Genomic DNA, 9,253 nt, shown 5'->3' on the forward strand with positions numbered 1-9,253 from the left:
TATTTACCTTTATGGCTAGTAAATTAAAAAGTGAATATGTAACATGATTTCTTATTTTTTCCAGAAAAAATTGTCCTTAAATTGCTTATATTATTTTGCAACTCAAAACAAATAGCCTTGAATATGCATTCTAGCATGAATGAAGAAATATTTTCTAAAAAGCACAGAGAATTTTCTAACCTAGTATAGGTGGCAAGAAATATTCCAAAGGTGTTGATCTTTTATCATATGATTTGCTTTGATGTTTCAGAATTGTTTCACATTTACATGCTGTTTTTTTTTTTTTTTTAAGTGAATTACCTTTCAGTATCTGCAACGTCTGAGGTGGAGAGATACATATTAGTAATTAAATCTAAGTAGTTTTGATTTCTTTCATGGAAGACTATTATAAAGGCAAATTATTAAAATGAGTATAGTTATCTATGCCTGATTTATCTTATGTAAGAAGGAGTTTTATTAATCTTTATTTTCTAAGGGTATTTGGCAAATTCTTAAAACCCAAATTAAAAAAATCCTGGCTTCCAGAGAATCTAAGAAAATCCATTATAAGAGTAGAGAGCATTTATAATGCCAACCAGTAATGGTCAGCTAATGACCTAGGACTTAAGATTGAATTCAGCATTACTAAAATGGGATACAATTATAGTCTATCCTCCATTGCCCACACAAATGAAGAAGAACCAAAATATGGATAACCCAACAATTTACGCAGGTATAGTAATAAGATACTTATGGCTATTTCTTTCTCATTTTTTTCTGGGCTTCATCCCATCTTATAGTTGATGAAGTATTTATTCGCATTTGTGTGTATCTACCAAATACTCAGGTTTGATGACAAGAAAAAAAAAAATTCCCCACACAAGCAGTGGGTACTTCCATTTAGGGAGAAAAAAGAAACAAAAATAAAACAAAAATAATCATAATATTTGACTTATCGAGTAACATTTGAAATCCACTTTTTACAGTAAGGTTATTTTCCTAATAAGTGACATGAGAATTGAATCCTTAAGAATAAAATACTATTTTATTCTTTAATATTCTTAAATATTCTTATTTAGGTGTATTAAGTCCTATGTATGTGAACTGTTTATAGAACAACAATTTTATTTGGATTCAGTCTCAGTTTTGTTCATTTTAAAAAAACTTTGGGGGGATCCCTGGGTAGCTCAGCGGTTTGGCGCCTGCCTTTGGCCCAGGGCGTGATCCTGGAGCCCCGGGATAGAGTCCCATGTCGGGCTCCCGGCATGGAGCCTGCTTCTCCCTCTGCCTGTGTCTCTGCCTCTTGTTCTCTCTCTCTGTGTCTCTCATGAATGAATAAATAAAATCTTTTAAAAAATAAAAAATAAATAAAAAACTTTTGGCCATTCTTAATGAAATGGAGAAATAAATTATGAACTTGGGAGTGTGTTTCCTCATATTTGAAAAATCTTTCAGGGCATAAACAACACATAGTATGGGACTCTATGTTGCTATTCCACAGTCTTAAAATTTTCCAAAACAGCCTATTTCCATTTCCGAAGTAATGATTCCTCTTTTAGGAGACTGACATTACACTATCATAGAATAATTAAGTGAAGGATTTAAAAAAAAAAAAAAGTCTTAATGTTTCTTCTTGTCTTATATACACATCCCCCATAAGTAAAAAATGTCTACAAAAAAAATGTAATTATGAGCATTTTCACAAGCCAGTCTGTTTTTCTGGTCATGTCCAGGGGAGTCATGGTCAGAGAGCTGGGACCCGATGTGAAGGGCCCTGCTATAGCAAGTAAAAATGACCATTATATAAGCTCCTCTAAAGTTACTATTTTTACATGAAAGACATGAAAGTGGCAGGCATCTATAATGTTATATTATTCTTAGCACATGGAAGTGGCTTTATGGTTTTGAAAGAATTACATTCCCTTCATTTCTTCAGCACCTCTTTTATCGTCTCTTAAGATGTTCTCTGACTGACCTTCCCCACAAAGGAAAAGTCAGCCCAGTGTCTCTGGAAAATTAGGGTAAGGTCGTAAAGGACAATCTAAAGCCTTGCTTAGACAAAGCTCTTTTCATAGCTGCCTACAAGACATAGGCCGTTGGAAGCAGAGCGAGAACAGGACCACGCAAATCCGTGTTGCTTGAAGGGAAGTATTTTCGATGACCTTTACCCTTTGCCTTATCAATGAACCCTCTGAAGACTTCATGATTACTAGTGCAGACATGTCAGCTATGAATATGTCTTTCCATACTCCATCTTTGTCTCTTATATTTTCAGAACTTACCTAAAATTCTCAAGTCATGTGAAGTAATTATTGAAAATTCTGTTGAGTACCTCAGATTCTGTAGCACTGTATCTGTAAGGATCAAAGAGCTTCCAGTAACATCTCTGGCAGTTAGGTTGCAAAAAAGGTCTGATAATTTTTCCCCTTCCTTTCTAAAATATAAAAATCTTAGGACTTCAGGCTCTGCTAAATAAACCTCTTAATAATGGGAGCTATTTTAATCATAATTTCTACGCATCAGACTACCAGCGGAAGATAATTGTTTGTAATACATTTCTATACAATTCCAAGTTTTTCTTAAAGTCAAGTCTCAAAGATGAGATCATTTGTTTAGTCACGAATTTTATCAAACCACATTCTAGAGACCATAGGATTCTAGAAAAAATACTTCTGCCAAAGCAATTAGTAAATATTTGTCAACATAGGTAATACGTCCTACTTAGGAGCTCCTCTGCTGTGTTTTCCTTATGAGAGTCAGATCTGGAGGCTTCCCATACCCAGTGACTGCATAACTTTGGACACGGTGTTGCCTCTCTCTGTGCTTCACTGTTCACATCTATACGATGGTGATAATAGTAGCATCCATCTTACGGGATTTGAGAGAGGATTAAGTCAATTTGTACATGTGCCCTCAATGAATGTCAGCTCTTAACCACTGGCTTTCTCCAAGTGTTTCTCTTCAATTCAGATATACACCCAGCCTTCTATCAGATTCCACTTCCTTTGAAGTTCATTCTGGCTCTCTCACTAAAAGCATATTGAGATCTTTCATTTATTGAGATATAAATTATTTATAACTTGCTTAAATTATTTCTCCTTCCAAAGATATTTACATTTAAAGGTTCTTACATCAAAGACCCCGAGTTTATATTAAAAACCTATATTTTGGACTTAGATTTTTGCTCCTAAGACTTAACTAATTGTGTGTGTGGTCTTGGGTGAGTTATTATCCTTAGTTTTTATCTGAGACTTAGATTTTTAATCTGTTAAGTGAAGATAATATTTATCTTCTGACAAAATTAACTGGAATCTTCTAAAGATGTATTCGTCAGTACACTTTCAGTTTCAAGAGACAAAATCTAACCCCCAGTGGCTTAGGCCAAGAAAGGGATCTACCAACTGACTTGCCTAAAAAATCCAAGCAAGAACTGGCTTCTCAAATAATGTTTTCAGAGTTTAGCTTTTCTCTGTGTTTTAAACTCTGTCTTCCTCTGCTTCACTTCATTCTTGGGTGGCTTCTTCTCTGAGGATGTTGCTCATCAGTAACAGGCAAGTGTCCTCACAAATTCAAGTTTGATGGGGCAGGTTTCCTCTCTTCCCAAAGATTCTAATAAGAGCCTGGACTGTATCTCGTGGTTCGCATGTCCCTCCCTGACCAAAATACTGCAGAGAGTGGAGACCAAATGACCTCCTTAACCAGGCTTGGTTTCTGTGTATATCCTTGCCTGGGCTCATAGGGGATGGCATGAGGGCAATTGGCTTGAGCCACAGGTGATTTTTATTGGAAGAATGAGCAGTGTCACTGGCTGGGCAAACACCACCAATGTCCTCTACAAGAGATTAATTTTCTTCCAAGAGGAGCATATTGGGACAAACTACCAAAATAATTTTCAAGGACACAGGGCTTCTAAAATCCCTTTAGTATGTGAAACACAGTAAGTCAAATCAGAAATGAGAGCACTTCATTCAATTTCCTCAATAACTGAAATTATTGTAGCTATTTCATATCTATTTATATACACAGATCATATATAGTGAAATATATTGTATATATCATATATGTTAACATATATGGGATATAATGAATATAGGTATACCGCATGTGCTATGTATTATACACTTCTTTTGAAAAATTTTTTTTTTTTAAGGAAAGATGCTACCTTTGTACACTGGTATTTGAGAATAGGAATCATGGATGGCTGAAATGGAGGGAAAGTTTTACAGGCTAATTTTACATCTGGCACCACTGGTTTATTGGATCAAATACAAAACTCAAATGAATGTGGTTAATACTGGGTATTGCGTTTGGTAATGCATTTTGTTCGTTTTATGCTCCTTTAAAGTGCATATCTGTGCATGTCCCTTTCAAACTAGCACCATGGGCTTTATAAACATTATAGTACCACTGTACAAAGCTGCCAAATGAGTATTTTGAAATTTAACTACAATACAGCTGGCCACAGATCTAGAAGTGGAAAAAAAAAAAAGAAGAAGAAGAAAGAAAAAGAAAGAAAGAAAGAAAGAAAGAAAGAAAGAAAGAAAGAAAGAAAGAGAAAGAAAAAGAAAGAAAGAAAGAAAGAAAGAAAGAAAGAAAGAAAGAAAGAAAGAAAGAAAAAGAAGAAAGAAAGAAAGAAAAAAAAGAAAAAGAAAGAAAGAAAGAAAGAAAGAAAGAAAGAAAGAAAGAAAGAAAGAAAGGAAGGAAGGAAGGAAGGAAGGAAGGAAGGAAGGAAGGAAGGAAGGAAGGAAAAAAACAAAACCCAGGTATTGTGTCTTTATCAGTGGAGCCAGGTAGAAACATTTGTTCAGAAGGGCTGGCCTGATTATCATCAGTTGTTTGCTGAGTTTCTCCTTTTGTCTAGTACCACAGAGCAGGTTAAAATCCAGTCTTTTTCTCTCAGGCATACTATAGAAACACATTTTTTTCTAAAGAAGTCCAGAAGGTTCTTATTAGCAATCATTCTTCAAATACCTAAGGAGAAAACAAAAGCCCTGCCCTTCCCAGGGAGGACTCTTGATGTGGCCCAAAAGCTCAGTACCTCATGGGCATTGCTAAGAGTTCTAGAGCCCAGGTGAGGATGAAGCCAGCATTTCCTCACAGAAAGGCAGTTTAGACATACACTTTTGCAAGGAATAAACCTATAAACCTATAAACCTTAGAAACCTATTTATAAGCCGATTGCTCTGAAGCTATTCTTCTTGGTATTAACAAATAATATTTCTGTTCTAACTCCTCTTTGGCCCTCTGAAATTTGACCGTGGTGGTTTTGCTGTTAGAATGCAGAGGCTTTTTTTTTTAGGGATATTCTTTCTCTATCTCTATTTCCCAGAAAGTAGAAAAATGCTAACTGTCCCATGACAACCCAGATTCAGAGAAAACCACCCTGGACTCCACAAACTGTCCCCCCGGGGTGTGGTAATGAGCAGGCTGAGAACTATTTGACTGTTCACCTTGCAGCATCAGGCACCCCCAAATCCCATCACAGCCTTACTGATTCCTGTCTCTTTGGGCAGTCGTTTGGGCACGTAGGCCCCTTTGATCATCTGATGTGTCTATTCAAAGGGAAAGGAAAAGCAGAAGAAGGCACAGAGCTTATGGGGAGAGAGCGCTGTCTCTGTGGAAGCCAGGAGAGTGGCTGAAACCAAACATCAGTGAAACCAGCCTCCGGGCCTGGCCAGAGATGACCCGATAGCTGGCAGGAAGTTCTCTACAATCGAAATTTTCTCAGGATCTGGCTTGGAGGCAAAGTTGAGGCATTAACTTACCCCCCCCCCACCCCCCAAACAGATAAGCTTTTCATTATAGGGCTTCCTTGGAAAGCAAGTTTGACAAGTTTGATATTTATACCGGGACCGTGAAGTTTACTGGCAAGTTCAAAGGCATAATCCATTACTTCAAGAAGCTGCAAGTGGAAAGATGTTTAGCTATATTTTTTACATGAGTGATGGAAATGTTCAAGAAGGCATGATTTTTCCAAGGGAAAGGCTGAGGTTAGGTAGGTAATACTTGGGTTATATCAACTACTATTATATTGTGCAAAATCGCAGAATAGGGAAATGTGTGCTTTGGGTCTCTGCCTATTTTGTTCTGTTTCCCCCCATGCTGCTGCACATCGACTGACAAACTCAGAAACCTAGACCCAAGACCCACAAACATTAACACACACACACACACACACACATATATATATAAGTTTATGTGCACACAGTTAAGAAAGCAATCATGTTCACTTCCAAAACACCATTATATTCTGTCCCTTTTCCTATGAAAATATAGAAGAAAAGGATAAGACAATCATCTATACCCTGGATATCAATGTCTAATATCCTTACTGAAATTATTTTTTTAAGCCTTAAAGAATCTAAAGGATTGAACACCCTGTGGTTTATGTTATGATAGGGAAAAAGGAATAAGTGATAGCAAAAGCGGGGCGGGGAGGGGCATGTATAGGAATCATACCTATACCTAGTGTGGACACTGGCTAATTGTTGATGTGGAACAAATGGTTTACAATCTTTGGTCATCTGAGGAGATTGACATAGAAAAATTGCCAATTTTTCTAGACATATATCCTGAATGACAGAAGAGAATGAACATAACCTCTAAGATGTTTCAGAGGCAGAGCTCCAAGATTCCAATGCGAGCAAGAATTTTTGTTGGAATCTCATTTTTGTTGCCTAATCTACTCCAATGTCATGCCCTACTCCATCATATTTGGGTGTTAATGCAAAAATTTATATTCCTTCATCAATTTTCAGACAAATTTGGTGTTACAGAAAATCACCCCATACTTAAATCCTTCTTACTCATAGACCTCTGTGGCATACCTTCAGTTAGTCTTGGACATGCGTGTGCTCCAATTTGAGAAGCAGTGGGCTATTCTTGGATTTAGTATTTTCTGAAGTCCCCCCAGAACTGCAGTTTAGGTGATGGGTAGTTAAAAGAGCACATGAAGAGTTTGCAGATACTGCTGGCCTAATTTGGGCAAGCAGCAGGAGCTGGATCCTGAGGTCTTGGCCATCCCAAGACTCCACTTTGGGTTCAAGAAGGCTATGCTATGGCTACTCCGAGGGCTTTAGAATCCAGGGATCCTGCACAAAGGGTGATCCATGGGCTCTCTGCACTTGTGGCTTGTTTTGGAGATGCACAGATATGACAGCAAAGCAATTCCCTTGGAGCTATGACATCCTGCCTTAGGGAGTCCAGATCACCTTATACCTACAGTAGATATGGAACCTTTCCAGATCTGGGTACTACTTGGGCCCAAACCTGAAATATCATAGGCTCTGTTGCAGGGGTTCTCTGGATATCACAACAGGCCTGAGTTTTAGACAAACAGAGCAAAACCTGACCTCTGCCTAAGACATGAATCTGGAGCTCATGCCAGTGTGTGAAGACCAACCCAGAGCCCTGCTTTCATCGAGCGCAGACACTTTCACCAGAATAAAATGAACAATAAGCTGGAAAGCATTCCATGGGGTGACATTTTATCAATTCATCACATCGACTATTTTGGGGGCCCTAAAAAGGAATTCATCTTTCAGATATCTCTGTTGCATGTTTAAGAGGCTGAAAGCCTCAACCTAAAAAAATCTATTTTTTTCTTTTTTTTTAAATGAGATCTCACTGAACAATAGAAGCTTCACTAATGTTCTGTTCACATTGATACTCTGTTTTTGAAAAAAGCATACCTACCATACCCTGTGGGACTTTATCTCACATCCATGTTAACTCTAACTATTAGGCAGCCACCTGTATAATATCCTTGGAACTCCTGACGGGACTGCCCAACTCTATAAAGCACACAGAAATCAACTTTCGTAGACAGCCAGAAATGGTTCACCCAGTAATCAATTCTGTAGGGACATAGAAAAGTAGTAAATAAAAACCTTAACTCAAGAGAAGCACATGATTAAGGAGATTAGGTTTCAAACATATAGGTTCTGGACTTTTGTCTGAGTAGGGAGAAATAAACTTAAGGTGATGTATTTTCAAGATGTTGTGACTTTTATTTAACTCTGTAAGATAAATCACAAAAGCAGTAGGTAGAACTAAAACTGCTTCTAGTCCTTGGAATCTGTATTACATGACACCATCAAAGCCAGGTTAATATCGTAAACTGAGACAGGTAGGGAAATAGAGATGGTCTAGAGGGTGTTAGTTTGATAAGGGATAAATATTTCCAAATATTATCTTTGAACCTATGGGGAAAAAATGTTGGTGTGTGTTGATTAAAATGGAGATTTTTGGAGCTTGTCTTTGACCAAGTGAATTTCTGGAAAGGCTGGGAACTGATACTTTTATCATATCTCCAGCTGATTTTTTAACTCTAAATTTTGAGAACCACTTCATTAGGAAATGAAAGTTTTCTGGATTCATGGAGAACAACGATACTTACTCAGGAGTGTAAGGAAAAAAAAGTGTAAGAGACGGGTTTGTGCTTTGAGGATCTGAATCCTGGCTACATGCCAAATTAACCAGGTAATTGCTGTATCCTGAGTTTCTAAATGGAAAATTGTTCTTTGTGCTTCAGATGGTTTAGTGCTATGTTTAATTGACCTTCTTTAATTAGGTTGATTTGGTGATTCTTTCATTAAAAATCCCAATATTGTGATTACTTCTTTTTACTCTTTTATAGGGAACCAAAACTGAAGCTGCCTATAGACAGAATTTGTTTAGAGCTGGCAAATAAAGAAATGAGGAAACTAGTTTATAGAATGAGTGTTGGTTTGTCAAACACGGTGAAGTGAAAGATCATTTTGGAAATGGAAAAGAAAATAAGTTTGCATGATAGAAGGTATTAGAGGCCCTAGAGTATTCCTTGGCCCTGGGGTTAATTTCTCTGTGACAAATCACATATCATTTCTGTGTGTCAATTTCTTACATATGTCATGGAAACGACTGTATATATGACAAGGTTGACCTATCAGTATTCAGCGGCCAAGACCCCTTAGGAGACTACAGGAGACCAGTCGGTGAGAAGCTGCCTGCCAGGAGAAATGATTTTAGGTAGGCACAGTGATTTAGAAGTAGCATACTGTTGGCCGATAGGATTGGTTTAAGGATGAAAAAGCAATGCTGAGAAGAAATACTAGAATTGAAATAGGGTTGTAGTTTAGAGACCCAGGACTAAGTTGGTAACATTTTCCTGCCATGTCTTAGGCCACCTATATTTAAGCACCGAGACCCACATTCTCACTGGTGTAGCCCAGTTCTTGAGCCCATCAGAGTCTAAACTCAGTCCTTGAGATACATGAGAATCAGTTCCCCATAA

This window comes from Canis aureus, chromosome 36 (assembly GCF_053574225.1).
Source record: "Canis aureus isolate CA01 chromosome 36, VMU_Caureus_v.1.0, whole genome shotgun sequence".
Lineage (NCBI taxonomy): Eukaryota > Metazoa > Chordata > Mammalia > Carnivora > Canidae > Canis > Canis aureus.